Raw genomic sequence first — 23,313 nt, 5'->3', positions numbered from 1 at the left:
CTCATCATTATTATACGATATGCGAATTGGGACATACATTCCTCAGCATGTACTTACTATATACATGGATCGAGTTATACGTTCCACAGCGCTAATAATATATATGTGCATATGATGAAAAAATGATGTGGATGGTACACCGAGTCCCCAAAATGGGTCAGGCGCAGTACGTGATGGTAATATGTATGACTTTTTTATACGATGCGAGTAAGGTAAATGGTTAAACGTTATACTTATCCCCTGCATCCCTAAGCCAACTGTAATTTCCTTATGATGTCTATGCTTTACATACTTAGAATGTATGTTGTACTGACCCCCCTTTCTCGGGGGGGCTGCGTTCATGCCCGCAGGTACAGATACATACTTTGGGGATCCATCAGCATAGGATTTCCACTTAGCAGTTCAGAAGCACTCCATTATGTCAGAGCCTAGTTTTGGTATTGACCCTCGATGTATATATTTAATTGTTCACGAGTACCGCGGGGGCCCTGTCCCGCCTTATGTTACTGTCCTTACTTTTAGAGTTCTGTGGACATGTATGTGGGTTGTGTATGGGTTGTATATCCATGTATGTATAGTGGTGCCTATGATAAGCCTCGCCGGCTTATGTGTTATCCTACCTGTTGATGTGTTATAACTTAAACAGGGGACAGATTTACTTACAAATATTAGGGAAATACGCGAGTGCCCAGTTCGAGCACCCATCACGGCCTATGAGGTTGGGTTGTGACAAAAATGATATCAGAGCATTTCTTACTAGGAATGTCTACAGACCATGTCTAGTAGAGTCTTGTTTATCGTTGTTTGTGTACCACATCTATAAACAGGAAGCTATAGGGTATTTAGGATGTTATCTTTCTTTCTTTTCTTAGATCATGCGATAGAGCCTTGCTATAGGAAATGAAATTCCTTGTTTTTACTAACCTTTGTTTTCAGTTGAAGATCGACATCGACATCGACAGAAGAAAATGATGGATGATATTGGAATCTACACAGTATACAGATAAGTAATGGTGTGAAAGAGGCATGCTGGTAAGGTAGGAAGATTGAAATATAATTGAAATGTAGAGTTGAAAATTGAAGGGAAAATTGAGAATTTTGAGCACCCCATGGTTATATTAAGGTTTCTTACAGGGGCAACCTAAAGTATAGATGAGTTAACAGAAGGTGTAGACATGGTGCAGTATGTTAAATATGTTGGAACAAAATCATATATGTATGAACAGTGGAAAAAAATAGAGGATGATATGGGTACACCCTAAACGGGGGAAGTGGACAAGAAAAATATAAGTGTGAGATGGAATTCAACTAACACTATCACATGCTGACAGGAACGCTTAAATTTCAAGTGAGATTTCATGCTGGCATGAGTTAGCAAGGGCTAAAGGCCAGCAATAGATGGATATAAGCCATGATATATGAGACCGTGTGGAGAACCATTGGCAGAGGCCCTAATGGATAGGTGCATACAAAAAGGGTGAATACAATAAGAGAATAAGACTGAGCGATCTAAGTACCATGTAAAGGGTAGTACGGCCATTTTTGAGTAAGGATTAAGATATGGTAACAGAGTTGTTGGACGCTGATATGTTACATACAAGTAGCAAGGAGAAAGAATAGGAAACCTCTTACGATAGGAAATGAGGAGACCAAGGAGTACTTAAAGGAAGAAAAGAAAGGAGTGGAACAAAATAGCGTAGCACAAGCAACTTCTAGTGTGAAGGCGATATGTAAAGCAAAATGGACCAGTAGATGAAAAGACTGCATTTGCCTCACACCAGTGGTATAAGAGTAGTTGTGCAACCTATGAATAGTTATATACAGCATAAGACCAAATGGAGGAGTACATGATGAAAAGGAGTTATGATATTTTTGAGACGTTACAGAGGAATACAAAGAGAAGTTAAATCAAATGGCCAAAAAGGACCCAGTCATAGTTGAATTAAAGATCTACCCCGACACCAGTTGTAAGAGAGAAGAAGAGAGGGCAAGACGAAACATGAAGACTAGCTAGAAGACGCTAAGGTAAATCTTGGTCTAAGATGAGTGCCTTCACACATTATTGCAAGGATGGCAATGGAATGTGACATGAAGACTTCCTAGAATGGTCAACCATCCTATTACTACTCGCCCAAGCACATTTAACTTTGAAATTCTGGTGGGATCTGGTATGTTAGTGTTGCTATTATCGCACGAGATGAGAGAATCCAAACTAGAGGTGAAGCAATGATAAGAGATTATGTACCTAAAGTGTTAGCAGCTCAGAGTCGATAGAAGTCACATGTAGGTAATCGATGTCGACTTTTAGAGTTTCAAGTTAATGATTGGGCATTTCCTAAGTTACCCCCCATAGATAAAGTAATGAGATCTAGTAGGAAAGGGGACCTTAGTCACAAATACATTGACCTTATCAGATCCTCCGCCAAATAGGCAAGGTTGCCTATGAGCTGGACTTACCAGCGAATTTGGAAGTGGTACATCCAATCTTTCATGTATCAATGTTTTGCAAGTATGTTGGTAATCCAACCCAGGTATATCCCGTAGAGGGTATCCAGATCAGAGAGGAGTTATCCTACGAGAAGAAACCTATGCCATCCTGGGTTGGCGAAGTAGAAGATTGTGAACTAAGGACGTAGCTTCCATCAAGGTATTGTGGCGGGAAAAAAATCATGAAAAAATGACCTGGAAAGCTGAAGAGGAAATAAAATACAAGTATCCGTACCTTCCCCTTATGCTATAAGTAATCCCAACCTTTGGAACTCTGGTAGTGATGGCTCAATGAAAGTATATGTTATTGGAATGGAACAGAGAAACTCTCCATATAGTCTGTAGAAGATCTTGAGGAAGGTTTTGGTTCACATTTGAGGATGAATGTTCTATAGGGGGGAAGGATGTTACACCCCGTACTTTTGTACCTTGGAACGTGTTCTTAAGTCTCTCGAAAGGCTCTTAAGTTTCTTAAGGTTTCCTAAAGCTTCTTAAAGCTTCTAAAAGCTTCTTAAGACTTCTTAAGAACTCTTAAGCTTCTTAAGAGTTTCCACTTGAGCCGGATAATCTATAATGCTATCAAACAACTCTAAGAAAATGAGAATGTGATACCCCATAGTAGAGAAGATTGGAAATAGAGTTATAAGAATACAGAAGAAGTTGGAGACCGAATGATGATTCGTAGGACACGACTTATTTACATAAGCTACCAACTTAGAAATCTTACATACTTAAGCTACTAGAATACATACCAAGCTTACGTAGCAAGGATTATATAGGTTCGTAAAGTAAGATGAGATTACGAACCCATGAGGGGGAAAAGAGAGTGCCACATGGCAGTATGAGAGAGTGCCATGTGGCAGTAGTTGGAGCAAGAGTGGTGGACCCCACATGCCACGTGATAGCTTGTGATTGGAGAAAAGGGGTGTGTTGTACCAATGAGGGCTTGACACATGTCACCACTTAGGGCTTGACAAGTGTCACCACTTAGGACTTGACACGTGTCACCACCTATGGTGGAACCCATATATATATGTTTTATGACTTTTAGTTCATCCTTATCTCATAATTTTCATTCTCACCAAGAAAATTCTAGAATAAAGGAGAAGAGAAACCCTTACGCTAGAGAGAAAGAGAGCCACGGTTTGGGAGAAAAAAAGGTAAGTCTCCAATTTTATTCCGTGAATTAATTATATAGGGTATAACATGAGGGTATGAAGGTGATATTAATGTAAATTTATGGTTTGTATGATCACTAAAAGGATATAAAACAGCCACGAAAATATTTGGCCGCGCAAAAGGAACTTCCGAAGCGAGTTTTGGCGCGTTTCGGGTAAGGTAAGGTTTTACATTTCAAATTAGAGTTTATGATGTTGTTATGTGGTATATAACATGTCTTAAACAAGTTTGTAAGTGGAAAAATTGCATAAGGATGGTTGACGTTAGGAACAAACTAAATTGAAGTCGTCGTAGTTAAATCAAAGTCGAGTAGTGTGTTGCGATTGTGTTGCTGCGGTTGCATCAGGTTGGATGGCGTGTTGCAGGTATGGAAAGTGTTCTAGAAGTGTTTTTTTTACTGCTGGTTTCATCCATACAACCCTCCATTTGGTATGATTAAAGATTTTGTGAAATAAAGATTAAAAACTCTATTTTCATATCGTAGTTTTGAGCTAGTTGTTTGGAGTTGTATTTTGTATTGTGGAGGTGGTTTACTTGTATATATTCTGCTGTTTTTTTTGTTGGTATAGTTTTTTGACACTATGGCTGAGTTGAAACCTCGGAGATGTTGAAGTTACAGGGGAAATGCTCCCCAATTTTCGGTAGCATAGGAACTAGTAACAAACTAGTCGAGGGTAATGGATAAGGAAAGACTCCAATTAGTATTTGGTTGTAGAGTGGGATATTGGAAAGTTAAATGATATTAATCTTAGTATTACTTTCATGTCAAATAGGTTAATTAGGTATCAAGGCAAGCCGAATTTCAATTAATAGCGAAAAAGGTATGTGAAGTTTTCTCTTGGCATGTCTTTGACATAAGTATGTGGCCCTATCCTTCTTTTCTTTTGGAATGTGTCATCCTTAAGTGATTGATATACAAAATATGGGGATAATTCCATTCATATAACCCCAAGTATGACTCATAAGTCTTATTCACTTCTCTATGGTAGAATTCCTATACTAGTTGAGTTATTGCCTCTCAAGGCTTCTATATGATGGAGAAGAGTAAGTATGTGAATTTATCTCCTTTCTCTTGTCATTTCTTTGGCATAAGTATGTGAATCTTACCCTTTCTTTCTTTTGGCATGTCTTAGACTTAAGTGATTGATATACGAAATGTGGGGATAATTCCATTCATATAACCCCAATATGACTCATAAGTCTTATTCACTTATCGATGGTAGAATTCCTATACTAGTTGAGTTATTGCCTCTCAAGGCTTCTATATGATGGAGAGTAGTAAGTATGTGAAGTTATCTCCTTTCTCTTGGCATGTTTTGGCATAAGTACGTAGAGCTACCCTTCTTTCCTCTTAATATGTCTTTGACATAAGTGTGGTGCTATGATGGTAAGATAATGAAATTATAAAGTTATGATACTGATCTAATGACGGGATGAGTACGATATATGTAATGATGACTCCTTGAAGAAAAGTAGAGACTAGGTAAAGCTTATTCTTTCTCTTCCTTTGGCATATCCTAATTGTAAGTAAAATGTGATACGAACTCTGGGTAACTCCACTCTTAAGTCCTGAATGTAATTCGTATCTCTTATACACTTCTGAATGCCATACCCTTGTATTAAGTTGAACTACTTTCCTTGAACTCTATATGTTAAGAAGTACTGGGTGCAGAAGCTCCTACTCCTAAGGACTATATGATGACGGGTATCCCTGATTTTATGAACTGTTAGTATTACTTTAGTACATGTCTAGGGTCTCCAAGATCCTAAGTGATATACGCCTCAATGACATTTAGAAGGCACTCGAGATGGCTATACTACTATTATGGTCCTTGGACGATAGCTTAATCTTCTTACATTGTCGAGTCTTTGATAATGATTTAGATTATATATGGTTACTCACTACTTGATTCGTGTATACTGTAATACATCTTTTACCGAGTCCTGGACCATCTATAATATAATTATTATTATATGATATATGGATCGGACCAAACATTCCTCATCATTACTATATGATATGTGGATCGGACCAAATGTTCATCGGTATTACTATATGATATGTGGATCGGACCGAATATTCCTGGGCATTACTATATGATATGTGGATTGGACTGAATGTTTCTCGACATTATTATATCATATGTGGATTATACCAAACATTCTTTTGGATTACTATATGATACGTGGATCGGACCGAATGTTCTCGGCATTATTATATGATGTGTGGATCGAGCCGTACGTTCAACAACGCTAATAATATATATGTACATATGATGAAAGAATGATGTAGATAGTACACCGAGTCCCCAAAATAGGCCGGGCATAGTATGTGATGGTAATATGTATGACTTTCTTTTATATGATGCGAGTATAGTAAATGGTTAAATGTTATACTTGTCCCTTGCATCCCTACGCCAACTGTAATTTCCTTATTATGTATATGCTTTACATACTCAGTACATATGTCATACTGACACTCCCTTTCTCGAGGGGGGGAGGGTGGGCTGCATTCATGCCCGCAGGTACAGATACACACTTTGGGGATCCGTTAGCGTAGGAGTTCCACTCAGCAGTTTAGAAGCGCTCCATTGTGCTGGAGTCTAGTTTTGGTATTAACCCTCGATGTATATATTTATTTGTTCATGGGTACGGTGGGGGACCTTTCCCACCTTATGTTATTGTTCTTACTCTTAAAGGTCTGTGGACATATATGTGGGTTATGTATGGGTTGTATATCCATGTATGTACAGTGGTGCCTATGATAAGCCTCGCCGGCTTATATGTTATCCTGCCTGTTCATGTGTTATAACTTAAACAGGGGATAGATTTACTTACATAGATATACGCAAGTGCCCAGGTCAGGCACCCTTCACGGCCTATGGGGTTGGGTCATGAGAATCTCCTACAAGATTCCACTCAAAACTAAAGGATTTCAAGCTCCCCATTGAAGAGTTTTTCAATGTTACTAAGCATCAAGGTTACTTCAAGTTTCTCAAGACTTCTTCAATCTTCCTTCAAGTTTTACTTTAACGTATGTGGGTCTTTATCCATGGGTTCTTCCACCCATGGAGCCTAAAACCTTTTCAACTAAACCTCTTTATTTCAAGTAAGATTCTTTATTGGATTGTTCTTAATTCTACTTAATAGCATGAATCATGTTTTAATAAATGATTATTGGTATATTTTAATGCAATATTATTTCAAATTCATAGATTTAAGGTTGGCAAGTATTTTCTCTACTTAGTTTCTTAAAATTTCTTGAGATTGATGGTGGTTGCTTAAAGCCTAATTTCAATTGATGAATTTCATAGTTATTATACCTGATTTCAATTACATATACATTGGAGAGTTAAATTGACTTGAACCCACGTAGTTTCACTATATTTTCATTAAAACATGATTTGAAGGTTGTGGACTACAATTAAATATTTATGAAAGCTAATGATTATGATTATGGGAGTCTTTTAATGAAATAATGAATGTTGGTGAGGGGATTTTTCATCTATGCTAATGGATTTTTTCTGCAATAAGGATAATTTTTGCGTACTTGAATCACTAAAAGTTGTTAGGAGCTATTCTACCGAATGATGAATTGATGTCTCAAAATATATGTATATTTATGTTACTATGATATAATATTCCGTGGGATTTGACTTAGCACCAAATGGGACTTGAGGTAGGGTTCGTTAAGGAAATCCTAGTAGCTACCTCTTATTTTATTAACTATGTGCCAACATAGGAGCCCTTGTAGGCTAGGCTAGTGGATACACAAATGGCCCTTAAATATTAAAGAAATGAATGTTGACGGAGTTCTACCTTGTCAAGTAGTCTCCCCTTTCCAATGCAGAGGGTTATGTTGGATTCCATATTATAGCTCACATGGTCTTAATGTCGATTATATTCATCTTCTCATAAATGAACGTTTCAAATTTTATTTACTTGATTACTCATGCTAGCATGCACTTATATACTTTACTCTATAAATGTGTTAATGTTTTTCAATTATATTGCATGCCTTTATACTTAGTACATTCAAAGAACTAATGCATACTCTTTTTCCTACATGATATCACCATGTAGGAACCGACGGTCCTCTTTGTTCTCCTCCACGTAGCTAGTTGGGATCATTGAAGGTTACTTTTTGTGAGTTTCCATATTTTGGGAAAGATATTTCTTTTCTTTCTATATTATGTTATGTTGAGACCTCTAAACATCTATTATGGTACTTCAGTTCTATTTTGTTTGAGGGTGAGCTATGGAAATGACTTAGCCCCCGCCAAGTCTAAGATTAGAGGTATGGTTAGACATATGTATGTTGATCCTTGACTATTATGGTGGTTGTTTATGATGTTTTCCCACAAACCCTATTTCCTCTTGTTTTCGCTTATTTTTTTTTCATTGCCTATGAAAGGCTTAATCAATGCTAAGAGGCTTGTTTGAGATACTTTCGGGTTTCTCATTCATCGTGTCATGTCTAGACCCTAGGTTTGTATCAAGACAAACTTGGTATTAAAGCCTATGGTATTGAATGGTCCTTGAAATTCAACATACCACATATAATAGGGTCATATTCATAGTTGTAAAGTGTGCCATAATTATGAATAGGAGACTATGAGGCATTTAGAAAACTTTATTTTCTTTCATGATTCATATCATCCCTTAGAGTTGTTCTAAGACTTCCATTATCTAACAAATTATTTTGTGTTCTCTAGATAATGCCTCGAGGAAGAGCACCTCCACCTAGAGCAATGGATGCTAACGAGGCCCTAGTTCCTTCGATTACCGAGGCTCCACATGAGGAAGGAATTACAAATATGGTGTTCCAAAATATCATCACTTTGCTTTCCATAGACATAGCCAACCAAGCAAATCAATACGTTTCTCTACCTCTACCTCAAATGCCTACCCCGGCTTGCAGGGTTCGGGACTTCAAGAGGATAAATCCGCCCGAATTTGATGGTTCCAAAGTAGTTAAGGACCCAATGGAGTTCATTGAGGAAGTTTATCAAATTATGGCTATCATGGGAGTATCTCCAAATAAAAAGACCAAGCTAGTGGCCTATCAACTAAAGGGTGTATCAAGGGTTTTATTTGAACAATGGGTTGTTGAGAGGGGTAGAAATATGGGACCCATAGAGTGGGAAGACTTCACGGGTGACTTATTATGTCGCTTCTTTCCTTTAGAGCTAAGGGAGGAAAAGATTCAAGAGTTCATTAATATTCGCAGGGGAGAATTAGTGTGAGGGAGTATGCCCTCAAATTCACCAAATTGTTTAAGTATGCTCCTTTCATGGTCTCTAATCTAAGGGTAAGAAAGATCAAATTCATCTCCAATGTTTCTAGTTTGGTGTCCAAAGAATGCAAGACATCCATGTTGGTCAAAGAGATGGATATCTCTCAACTTATGACATTTGTGGAGCAAATTGAGGATGAAAAATTAAGGGAGAGGTCAAGAGGGTTTAAGAAGGCTAGAGTTTATAGTGGAGGATTCACTCACCAAAGGTTCAGTTATAGTGGTGGTGGAAAGGGCCAAGGTGGACAAAGATTCATGGGGCAAGGTCCCATCAATACTCCTCCTCCAAGGTTTAAGAAGGACAAATGTGTCAATCCTACGGTTCCAAAAGAGGATAGGGATGTTCCAGCTTTCCCCACATGTAAGAAATATGGGAAGACTCACAAAGGGGAGTGCTTAGCAGGCTCCAATTCATGCTTTAAGTGTGGTAAACCATATCGCCAAGATAGAGATTGTAGATGTGGTAGTGGTAGGCCTCAAGGCCAATTTGCTCATGGTGGACAAGCTCAAGGTAGTGGCCAATGCACTAATAAATTTTATACTTTCCATGGGAGACAAGAAGGTGATGAAGCACCCAATGTTGTCATCAGTACGTTAAAGGTATTTGATTTTGATATATATGCATTGTTAGATCCGAATGCAAATTTGTCATTTATTACTACATTTCTTGCTAATAGGTTTGATGTGTTACCCAAAATGTTATTAGAACCCTATTTGGTGTCTACCCCTCTTAGTGAGTCAGTTGTTGCTAGAAAGGTCTACAAGGATTGTCCAGTGTCTATCTTGCACAAAGTTATTCATTGTGATATCATTGAGGTTGACATGGTGGATTTTGATGTTATTCTTGGGATGGATTGGTTTCATGCATCTTATGCTTCTACAGATTATAGAACTCATGGAGTCAAGTTTCAATTCCCAAATGAGCTTATTCTTAAATGGATGGGTCATGATTCAGTAGTAAAGGGTAGGTTCATTTTTTGTCTTAAGGCTCGAAAATTGATTTTTAAGGGTTGTATTCACCATATTATAAGAGTTAGGGATGTCAACTCAGAGATTCCTTCTCTTGAGTCGGTCCCCGTGGTTAATGAATTTTCTGATGTCTTTCTGACAACCTCTCTAGTGTCCCTCTCGAAAGGAAAGTTTAATTAAGTATTGATCTTCTCCCTGATACCTAACATATCTCTATTCCTCGCTACTGAATCTCCCTAGTAGAGTTAAAAGAGTTAAAGGAACAATTAAAGGACTTGTTGGAAAATGGATTCATAAGTCCAAGTATTTCAACATAGGGTGCTCATGTGTTGTCTGTGAGAAAGAAGGATGGGTCGCTTTGGATATGCATAAATTACCATCAATTGAACAAAGTGGACATTAAGAACAAATACCCAACCCTTAGGATAGATAATTTCTTTGACCATTTACAAGGGAAATCCATTTCTCAAAGATTGATCTCTATTCCGGCTATCATCAATTAAGAGTAAGGGAGCCTGATATTCCTAAAATGGCATTTCGAGCAAGGTATGGCCACTTTGAATTTTTGGTAAAGTCATTTGGATTAACAAATGCATTAGAGGTGTTTATGGATCTAATGAATAGGTTGTTCAAGCCCTACCTTGATACATTTGTAGTGGCCTTCATTGACAATATCTTAATTTACTCTCGGAGTGAGGAAGAACATATGGGCCATTTGAAAAATGTGCTTCAAACCTTGAGGAATAGGCAATTGTTTGCCAAGTTTAGTAAGTGTGAATTTTGGCTAAAAGAGGTGGCATTCCTTGGTCATGTAGTGTCCAGTGATGGAATCAAGATTGATCCTATGAAGATGGAGGCGGTAAGAAATTGGCCTAGACCATTGTCTCCTTCAGACATTAGGAGCTTTTTGGGTCTAGAAGGATATTATAGAAGGTTCGTCGAAGGGTTCTCTTCCATTTAATCTCCTTTGATAAAATTGACCCAAAAGAAGGCAAAGTTCCTATGGACAGATGAGTGTAAAAAGAGTTTCCAAACCTTAAAAGATTGGCTTACCTCCTCTCTTATTTTGACATTACTGAAAGGATAAGAAGGGTTCATTGTATATTGTGATGCTTCAAGGGTCGGTTTGGGTTGTGTCTTGATGCAAAATGGCTAGTTTATAGCTTTAGCTTTGAGGCAATTGAAGGTGCACGAGCGTCATAACCCTACCCATGATCTTAAATTAGTGGCCATTATGTTTGCTCTAAAGATTTGGCAGTATTACCTCAATGGAGTGCATGTAGACGTATTTACCGATCACAAAAGTCTCCAATATGTGTTCACCCAAAAGGACCTCAACCTATTATAAAGGAGGTGGCTTGAAATCCTCAAAGATTATGATATGAGTGTACATTATCATCTGAGTAAGGCCAATGTTATTGTCAATAATCTTAATAGAGTGTTTATGGGAAGTGTGGCTCATGTTGATTAAGGGAAAAGAGAGTTGGTAAGGGATGTTCACCAGTTGGCTAGATTGGAAGTGAAGTTTAGTGGTTTCAATGATGGTTGCATGTTTGTGCAAAATGGGTCGAAATCTTCTATGGTAGTAGATGTTAAGTCAAAACTACACCTTGATCCGAGTTGAAGAAATTGGTGAAAGAGAAGAAAGTAAAAGTCTTATCATAAGGAGGAAATTGGGTACTTCATTACCAAGGTCGGTATGTGTTCCAGATGTGGATGGACTAAGGGGTTTGATCTTAAAGGAGGGTCATAATTCTTCATATTCTACTCGTCCCAGTTCGACAAAAATATACCAAGATATAAAATAGATATATTGGTGGGTGGCATGAAAAAGGACATAGCAAGATTCATGGCCGAATGCCTAAATTATCAACAAGTCAAGGCTGAAAACCAAAGGTTGGGTGACTTTGACCAAGACATTGAAATTACCACTTGGAAGTGGGAGGATGTGAACAAGGATTTTGTATTAGGTTTACCTCGTACTCAGAAATATCATCAATTTGGGTGGTTGTGGATAGGATGATGAAATCGACTCACTTTCTACCAGTCAAGACTTCTTATTTTGCCAAGGATTCTGCTAAGTTGTACATTCGAGAATTGGTAAGGTTGCATGGTGTGCCATTGTCAATTATTCAAATAATTGTATGCAATTCACTTCTCATTTTTGGATATCATTTCAAAAGGGACTTGGTACTAAAGTGAAGCTAAGTACCACATTCCCTCCTCAAACCGGGTGGGAAAACCAAGCGGATAAGTCAAATACTAGAGTATATGTTAAGGGATTGTGTGTTGTAACTCAAAGGAAGTTGGGATGAAAATATACCTCTTATTGATTTCACTTACAACAATAGCTACCACTCAAGTATCGAGATGGCACCATTTGAAGCTTTTTATGGGAGACAATATAGGTCTCCAATGGGTTGGTTTGAAGTAGGTTAGATAGCCTTGTTGGGTCCTGACATGGTACTTGATGATTTGGAGAAGGTGAGGATCGTTAGAGAAAGATTGAAGATGGATCAAAGTCACCAAAATTCATATTCCGATACTAGGAAAATGTACCTTGAGTTTAGTGTGGATGATTGGGTATACTTGAAGGTTTCACTTAGGAAGAGTGTAGTTTGGTTTGGCAAAAATGAAAAGTTGAGCCTTATGAATGTGGGGGCTTATAGGATCTTCAGACGGGTTGGAAAGGTTTCTTATGAGTTAGAATTACCCTTGGAAATGGCTATGGCTAATCCGGTATTCCATGTTTCTATGTTGAGGAAGTGTGGAGGTGATCCAAGTTTCATTGTGCCTTTGGAAGTAGTGAATGTTGAAGAAAACTTGACCTATGAAGAGGTCCCAGTTGAAATTCCATACCACCAAGTCAAGATATTGAGGAAAAAAGAAGTTGCATCCGTTAAAGTCCTTTGTAGGAATCAATAAGTCGAAAGTGCTACATGGGAAGCAGAAGCGGGTATGACGAAGCGATACCCTCATCTCTTTCACTCTACTCAAGTCTAAGGTATTAAGTTTTCCTTTCTTAATTAATTAAAATTCTTGCATTTTATTTTTTATTGTCATATTCATGCATAGTTATGAAATGTGTTTTGAACTATGTATTAAAATTGCACTATTGCATTCATGATGGGTTGTTATATTACACTCTACTCTAGTCAAGCTGAGTCTTTTCTCATTCGAGGATGATTGCTCCCAAGGGCGAGATATTGTAAGGTCCCGCATGTTTTAAAGGTTTGAATGTGTTATAATAATGTAAAATAGAGGGAAATGGCTTCGGAGGATTTTTGAACTCATATTTCACAAAAAATGAATTTTTTAAGGAATGCCAAAAATAGAAGAGTCTGCGACCAAGGCGCGTCGCGAATCTGTTTCTTGTTAGAGTAAATTTTCCTGAGCTCAAGTTGAGCTCAAATCTTGAAAATAATTGAACTTCGCAAAACAACAGGGGAATGCCTCCGCATCGAGGACTTGTTCCCGGATAGTTCAAAATTTTGCAAAATTTTTCAGATTTAAGTAATGGTATCTTGGACAATTCCCTGAACATGTATAGATGTGTTTGAACGAATTTTGGGAATTGTTTCCATCCTTTTTACTACCTAGAACCTTAGATTTCATTTCCCTTATTTCCCAAATCATCTCCTACAAGATTTCTCTCAAAACCAAAGGATTTTAAGCTCCCCATTGAAGACCAAGCATCAAGGTTACTTCAAGTTTTTAAAGACTTTTTCAATTTTCCTTCAAGTTTTACTCTAAGGTATGTGGGTCTTTATCCATGGGTTCTTTTACCCATGGAACCCAAAAATCCTTTTCAACTAAACCTCTTGATTTCAAGTAAGATTTTCTTATAGGTTGTTCTAAATTCTACTTAATAGTATGAATCATGATTTAACTAATGATTATTGATCTATTTTGATGCAATATGATGTCAAATGCATCGATTGAAGGTTGGCAATTATTTTCTATACTTTGTTTCTTAAAGGTTCTTGAGATTGATGGTGGGTTGTTTAAAACATTATTTTAATTGATGAATTTCATAGTTATTATGTGTAATTTCAAATACATACATGTTGGAGAGTTGAATTAACTTGAACCCACCAAGTTTCACTTTATTTTCGTTAAAGCATGATTTGAAGGTTATGGAATCTAATTAAATATTTATAAAAGCTAATGATTATGATTATGGGAGTCTTTCAATGAAAGAATGAATGTTGGTGAGGGGCTTTCTCTCTATGCTAACGGATTTTTTATGCAATAAGGACAATTTGTGTATACTTGAATCCCTAAATATTTTAAGGAGCTATTATAACGAATGATGATTTGATGTCTCAAAATATATGTATAATTATGTTACTATGATATACTATTCTGTGGGATTTGACTTAGCACCGAATGGGACTTGAGGTGGGGTTCATTAAGGGAATCCTAGTAGCAATCTCTTTTTTTATTAACTATGTGCCAACATAGGAGCCCTTACAGTCTAGGCTAGTGGATACACAAACAGCATTAAATCGTAAAGAAATAAATATTGGCGGAGTTCTACCTTGTCAAGTAGTCTCCCCTTTCTAATGTAGGGGGTTATGTCGGACTCCATGTTATATCTCATATGGTCTTAATGTCGGTTATAGTCATCTTGCCACAAATGAATATTTCAAATGCTTTTTACTTGATTACTCATGCAAGCACTCACTTATGTATTTTACTTTATAAATGTCTTGATGTTTTTTGATTTTATTGTATGCCTTCATACTTAGTATATTTAAAGTACTAACACATACTCTTTTGCCTGCATGATATCATCATGTAGGAACTGTCTCTCCTCTTCTCTCTCCTCCACGTGGCTAGTTGGGATCGTTGAAGGCTACTTTTGGTGAGTTCTCATATTTCGGAAACAATAATCCTTTTATTTCTAGATTATGTTATGTTGAGACCTCTAAACATCTATTATGGTACTTCATTTCTATTTAGTTTAAGGGTGATCTAGGGACATGTCTTAGCCTCCGCCGAGTCTAAGATTAGAAGCATTGTTGGACACTATGTATGATAATCCTTATTTATTATGGTGGTTGTTTATGATGTTTTCCCATATACCTTCTTTCCACTTGCTTTCGCGTTTTTATTTATTTTCATTACCTATGAAATACTAAATAAATTCTAAGAGGCTTGTTTGAGGTACCTTCTATAACACCCCCTTAAAATGTTGTATCTGGTGTTCCAATTCTCGACTAAAATGATACTGCTTCTCTATTTTGGGCATAACTCTTCATCGGTTGGTCTTAATTAGGTGATTCAAATTTTTTCATAACCCCAACATCATTTCCTACAACTTTTGTGAAGACCATAGCTTAGGATTCGGAGGCTAAGTGGGTTAAATAAATAAAAACTTTTAAGACCTGGTGCTGCGATGAAATGGAGTGTTTGTAGAAGAAAAATTATATCTCATTGTATATTGATTTGATTGAGTTGATTCTTAAATGAAATGAAATGATAATTCTAGAGTTACAATTAATATGAGATACCAAATCCTAATTAGGAAGTTATCTAGTTCAAACATAGCTCCGAAAAAGGGTATTCCGTAAAAAGAAGATTCATCTCACGAACCATAGAAGATCTAGATCCATTTGACATCACCCATGACATCAATAGTCCTCCATATGACATCTTCGATGATATCATAATCCTCCATTGAATTTTCAAGATCATTCTTTGTAATTATTTTATTTATTATTAGGTCCCTCCTTCACACCTATAAATGCCCACCTTATTTCCTTATTTTGTTCATCAAGCTTTCTCAAGCAACTCTTCTATATATATACTTCTTTACTTATTCACACATATAGTTTTAGTTTTTAGTAGTGTAGAAATACTATTTTGGTGATTCATATACTCCGAGTAGTACATGAAATGCTCCGGCAAGGATAAAAGGCTAGGGGTTTAAGAGTGTTCATTCAGTCATTCGATTTGGAGTAAATCTTCGGATTTCAAGTATGTAAGACTTCAATGAGAGTTTTCCTTCCACTTTTATTCCTAAAGTATTTTTATTATATGATAAATTATTTTTATTTTCTTTAACGTTTATTCTAAGGTATGTTGGTGTTTATCCATGGGTTCTTCCATCCATGTAGTCCAAAACTCTTTCAACTAAATCTCTTGATTTCAAGTAAGATTTTCTTATGGATCATTCTTATTTCTACTTAATAGCAAGAATCATGGTTAAACTAAAACATTTGGTCTATTTTTATGCAAAATGATTTCATATGTATACATTGATGGTCTGCAAGTATTTTCTCTACTTAACTCCTTAAAGGTTCTTGAAATTTATAGTGGGCTATTTAAAGCATGATTTTTAATTGATGGATTTCTAAGTATTTATGCATTATTTCATTTACATACATGTTTTAAAGTTGAAGTGATTTGAACCCACCTAGTTTTACTATATTTTCAGTGAAGTTTGACTTGAAAGTTTTGACTCCAAATGAATGTTTATGAAAGTAGTGTCTATGATCAAAAAGGAGTCTTATGAAATAAAATAATGATGAAATTCTATGAATGATGGATTCTTTATGCAATAAGGATAATTTTTGCATATTTGAATCACCAAATGTTTTAATGAGCTATTCCACCGAATATGATGTTTTGAATTCTCAAGCTATATGCTATGAATATTTTGAAGTATTAAACTATTCCGTAGGATTGACTTAGAACCGAATGGGGAATTGAGATGGAATTCGGTAAGGAAATCCTAGTAGCAACCCGTTGTCTCATTAACTATGTACCAACATAGGAGCCCTTGTAGGCTTAGGCTAATGGATCCACGAAAGCCCTTAAAGTTAAAGTTAAAGTATGAATCTAAAGTCGACGGAGTTCTACCCTAGGCAAGTAGATTCCCCAGTGAACGTAGGGGGTTATGTTAGATTCCATGTAATATTTTACATGGTCTTAATGTCGGTTATAGTCATCTTCCAACATATATATGATTTTAAATGATATCTATTTAATTACTCATGCATGCTCTCATATATCTACTTTACCGTATAAATGTCCTAAGTGTTTTACATTGTATTGCATACCTACATACTTAGTACATTCAAAGTACTAACGTATACTCTTTTACCTATACGATATCACCATATAGGGACCGGTGTTCCTCCTCGTTCTCATCTACGTGGCTAGTTGAGATTTGTTTGAAGGCTACTCTTGGTGAGTTCCCATGTTTCGGGAACAGTACTCCTTTGTCTTTGTATCTTATGATATGTTGAGACCTTTAGACACTTACTATGGCAATTTATTCTATTTTGATTAAGACTGAGCTAGGGACTTGTCTTAACCTCCGCTAAATCAGAACGTTAAAGGTATTGTAATTTGAAGATTTACTATTAAGGTTTCTACTTGTTTATTTGTGGTTATTAGCTATGAAAGGCTAAATTAATTCTAAGAGGATTGTTTGAGGTACTTTTGGGTTCCTCATTCTCCTTGCCACGTCTAGGACCTAGTCTTAGGTCATGACAATGTAGATCATAAAGTGACGGATATGACATTCCAGTAAGGTAAACATGTTCTCTTTAAGGTTTCATCTATTAAGGGTGTGATGAGGCTTGGCAAGAAGGGAAAGCTTAGTCCTGGCTATGTTTGCCCATTTGAGATACTTGATTGTTTGGGACTAGTGGTTACAGGTTAGTTTTACCCCTTAGTTTATCTTGAGTCCATCTAATACTCCATGTGTCCATGCTGAAGAAGTATCATGGGGATGGAGATTATATCAGTAGATGGGATTCAGTGCTATTAGACAAAGAACTTTAGTACGAACAAAAGTCAGTTTCCATTCTTGATCGCGATGTTCAGAAACTGAGAATTAAAGAGATCAAATCGGTAAAGGTTTAATGGAAGCATCGTTCGGTTGAGGAAGCTACTTGGGAAACTGAGAAGGACATGTGAGACAAGTATCCTTAGTTGTTCCACGATCCAGGTACTACTCTGTCTTTACCTGAGCCAATTTTTCCTATTCTGATCACTCGGGGATGAGTGATGGGTAAGTTGAATCTATTGTAATGACCTGTTCCTATCATTATGGATAAGCCAATGGGAAAGGAAATAGGTCCAAAAATCTTCTGATAAGTAACTTAAGAAATTTGAGCCGAGGCTAGACTTGGACAAAATCTGAGTCAGGTGGGGTTTGGGGTAATTCATAATGGATGGTTGATGATTGTGTCAATGTGATAGTTAGATTGATATCCAAGATACTAAGGATCCTGTATGGCTTTATGAAATCAAATCTGAGCTAGTAGAACTCTCATAATTGATCTTGACCTAAAGGGTTACTTTTAGAACGTCATGTTTTGAGGGTGTGTTGTAAAATGGGGGCTTAGGACACAAATCTTGAGCTTCTATTTCCATGAAACCTACCACGAGGGGATTATTCTACTATGGTGGGGACACTATGGAGGGGTAAGTGCGGCCATGGCGGAATAGACACATTTTTAAACTGAAAAAGTCCCAAAAATATTGCTTTCTGTAGTTTCTCATTTTTGGAGAGCAAAGGGATGAACTAGGAATATTTCTTTTAGTTTTCCACCCATTGTTGCGCTAAAGTAAGTTAAATACTCCTCTATTTCATAATTTGATTCCTAGAACCTAGGTTTCATGGTAAATATCTTAGGGGAGAATTCTTGACTTAAATTTAATGGTGAGAATTAGCCCTAAATGGGTGATAGGATCATGAAATTGGCAAATGGTTAGGATTTTGATGTAACCCTGATATTGTAGGCTAATAGTTTATTAATTTTGTGTAATTCTTGTTTAATTTTAGACCAAGAACAAGCCAAAAGACTTCAAAAAGGAAAAGCTCTATCTATTTAGAGTTTCCAAGGATTGGTTTCAATGTAGGTGATGGTTTTACATTCCTATGTATGTGGCATGTGCTTGTTACTGTAATTGATAGTAATGTTGTCACGACCCAAGCCTAGGGCCTAGACGTGACATGGCGAATGAGGAACCCGAAAGTACCTCAAACAAGCCTCTTAGCATTCTTTTAGCCTTTCATAGGTAATAATGATAAATAGACAAGCGGAAATCATAATAATAAATCTTCAACTTACATATGTCCAACAATACCTCTAACTATTAGATTTAATGGGGCTAAGACAAGTTCCTAGCTCACCCTCAATCATAATAGAAGAAATGCCATAATAAAATATCTTAACATATCATAAGCTAGAAAGACAAAGGAGTATTGTTCTCGGAACATGGGAACTCACCAAAAGTAGTCTTCAATGGAATATCAACTAGCCACGTGGAGGAGAACGAGGAGGAGCAGCGATCCCTACATGGTGATATCATGTAGGCAAAAGAGTATGCGTTAGTACTTTGAATGTACTAAGTATGTAAAGATGCATGAACATTGAGAAAATATTATAACATTTATGTAATATGGAACATAATGTAATACATGCATAATAAATCATATGGATATCCTTTAAAACATTCATTTTGTGGGAAATTAACCATAACCGACATTTAAGACCATGCGAGCTATTACATGGAATCCAACATAACCCCCTACGTTGGCCGGGGAGACTACTTGCCAGGTAGAACTCCGTCAACTTCATTCATTTCTTTAACTTTAACTTTAAGGGCTATTTATGGATCCATTAGCCTAAGCCTACAAGGGCTCCTATGTTGGCACATAGTTAATGAGACAAAGGGTTGCTACTAGGATTCCCTTACCGAATCCCACCTCAATGCCTCATTCGGTGCTAAGTCAATCCCACGGAATAGTTTAATACTTCAAAATATTCATAGCATATAACTTGAGAATTCAAACATCATATTCGGTAGAATAGCTCATTAAAACATTTGATAATTCAAATATTTAAGAATTGTCCTTATTTCATAAAGAATCCATGATTCATATCATTTCATCATTCTTTCATTTCATAAGACTCCCTTTTTGATCATAGCTATTACTTTCATAAATATTTATTTGGAGTCAAAGCTTTCAAGTCAAACTTTGTTAAAAACATAGTAAAACTAGGTGGGTTCAAATCACTTTAACTTGCAAATATGTATGTAAATAAATATACATAAATACTTTGAAATCCATTAATTAAAAATCATGCTTTAAACAACCCACCATGAATTTCAAGAACCTTTAAATAAAAGAATTACTTGTAAACCATCAATTCATACATATGAAATTATGTTGCATCAAAATAGAGCAATAATCATTAGTTTAACCATGATTCATACTATTAAGTAAAATTAAGAATTAACATAAGAAAATATTACTTGAAATCAAGATATTTAATTGAAAGAGTTTTTGGACTACATGGGTGGAAGAACCCATGGATAAACACCCACATAACTTAGAGTAAAGCTTAAAGAAAATAAACATAATTTATTATATAATCAAAATAATTTAGACATGAGAGTGGAAGGAATACTCTCATTGAAACCTTACATACCTGGAAACCGAAGCTTTAGTTGGTACCGGAAGACTTAATGAACACTCTTGAGTCCTAGCTTCTCTCCTTGCCGGAACGTTTTGTGTACTACCCGGAATATATGAATCACCGGAATAGTATTTCTTCACTACTAAGAACTAAAACTATATTTGAGAATGTGTATAGAGAGAAGATTTGCTTGAGAAAGCTTGATGAATAAAATGAGGAAATAAGGTGGGTATTTATAGGTGGGAAAGATGACCTAACAATAAATAAAATAATTATAAATAAAAATCTGAAAATTTAGTGGAATATATTGATGTCATGGATGATGTTAAATGGAGGACAATTTATGTCATGAGTGATGTCAAATGTATCTAGATCTTTCTATGGTAGGTGAAATGAGTTATCTTTGACAGAATACTCTTTTTGGGAGTTGTGTTTGAATAAGATAAATTCCTTATTAGGATTTGGTGTCTTCATAAGAATTGTAGATATGGAAGTCTAGTTTCATATCGTTCAAGAATCAACCAATTTGGATAAACCTACAGTGAGATATGATTTTTCTTCTATAAACACTCATTTCCGTAACAGCATCCTACCTTACAAAGATTAATTTATTTGACCTACTTAACCTCCGAATCTTAAAATATGGTCTTCATAAAAGTTGTAGGTAATGATCTTGTGGTTACGTAGAAATTTGAATCACTCAATTTGGATATTTCTATGAAAAGTTATGACCAAAATACAGAGACTGTATCATGTTTAGGCAAAAATTGAAACATCGTATACAACGTTTTTAGGGGATATTACATTATCTCCCCCTTGGGAACATTCGTCCTCGAATGAGAAAAGACTTAGCTTGAGTAGAGTAGAGTATTAACAAACAACCTATCATTAATGCAACAGTGTAATTTAAAATATCATTTTAAAAAAAATATTTCATAATTTTGCAAGCATATGACAAGAAAAGTTGAGATGTAAAGATTTCAAGTAATTGAGCAAGGACAACTTAATACCTTAGGTTTGGGTAGAGGGGAAAAGATGAGGGTATCTCTTAATCATATCCGCTTCCGCTTCCCATGTTGCACTTTCTATTTGTTGATTCCTCCAAAGGACATTAACAGATGCAATTTCTTTGTTCCTCAATCTCTTAACTTGCCGATCCAAAATTTCCACAGGAACTTCTTCATAGGTCAAGTTTTCTTCAATATTCACTACTGCCATAGGTACAATGGAACTAGAATCACCCACATGTTTTTTCAACATAGACACGTGAAACACCGGATGAACCATGGCCATTTCCAATGGTAATTCCAACTCATATGCAACCTTACCAACACGTCTCACAATTCTATAAGGCCCTACATATCTAGGGCTCAATTTCCCTTTCTTACCAAATCGAACCACACCTTTCATGGGTGAAACCTTCAGATACACCCAATCATCCACATTAAACTCAAGATCCCTTCTTCTAGTGTCAGAATAGGACTTTTGACGACTTTGAGCCGTCTTCAACCTCTCTCTAATGATCTTCACCTTCTCTAAAGCATCAAGTACCAAATCGGGGCCCAACAAGGTCATCTCACCTACTTCGTACCAACCTACCGGTGATCTACATCGTCTCCCATACAAAGCCTCAAACGGTGCCATCTCAATACTTGAGTGGTAACTATTATTATAGGCAAACTCGATGAGAGGTAGATGATCATCCCAATTCCCTTTAAACTCCAACACACAAGCCCTTAACATATCCTCTAGTGTTTGAATCGTCCTTTCGGCTTGCCCATCCGTTTGAGGATGGAATGCTGTGCTCAACTTTACCTTAGTACCGAGGCCTTTTTGAAATGATCTCCAGAAGTGAGAAGTGAATTGGGTACCACGATCCGAAATAATGGATAATGGCACACCATGCAACCTCACCAACTCCCGAATATACAACTTGGCATAGTCTTCGGCACTATAGGAAGTTTTAACCGGTAAGAAGTGAGCTGACTTAGTCATTCTATCAATAATTACCCAAATTGAGTCATGACGTTTCCGAGTATGAGGCAAACCCACTACAAAATCCATATTCACATTTTCCCATTTCCAAGTTGGGATTTCAATGTCTTGGGCTAGGCCACCCGGTCTTTGATGTTCGGCCTTCACTTGTTGACAATTTGTACATTCGGACACAAACCTTGCTATGTCCTTCTTCATGCCACCCCACCAATACAACTCCTTTAAGTCTCGGTACATTTTTGTTGAACCAGGATGAATGGAGTATCTAGAATTATGAGCCTCCATCAAGATCAAACTCCTTAGGCCATCAACATCTGGAACACATATCCGACCTTGGTAGTATAGAACTCCATCTCCCCCTTGGGAAAAGACTTCTATCTTCTTTTCCTTTACCAACTTCTTTAACTCGATAAACTTTGGGTCAAGATCTTGCTTTGATTTAACATCCACCACCAAAGAGGATTCAGAACTATTTTGAACAACCATACCCCCATCATTAGTACTACCCAACTTCACCCCTAATCTAGCCAATCGGTGAACATCTTTCACCAACTCCCTCTTCCTTTCATCCACATGGGCCACACTCCCCATAGATATTCTACTAAGTGCATCAGCAACCACATTGGCTTTACCCGGATGATAGTGCACACTCATGTCATAGTCCTTAAGGAGTTCTAGCCACCTCCTTTGCCTTAGATTAAGGTCCTTTTGGGTAAACACATATTGAAGACTCTTATGATCAGTATATACATCCACATGCACCCCATAGAGGTAATGCCTCCAAATCTTCAGAGCAAAAACAACAGCCGCCAATTCAAGGTCATGGGTAGGGTAGTTGCGCTCATGCACCTTTAATTGCCTAGAAGCACAGGCTATTACCTTGCCTTTTTGCATTAAGACACAACCTAAACAAATCTTTGAAGCATCACAATAAACTACAAA

The sequence above is a fragment of the Solanum dulcamara genome, chromosome 8 (assembly GCF_947179165.1).
Source record: "Solanum dulcamara chromosome 8, daSolDulc1.2, whole genome shotgun sequence".
Lineage (NCBI taxonomy): Eukaryota > Viridiplantae > Streptophyta > Magnoliopsida > Solanales > Solanaceae > Solanum > Solanum dulcamara.
Note: the sequence above shows the minus strand (reverse complement) of the source record.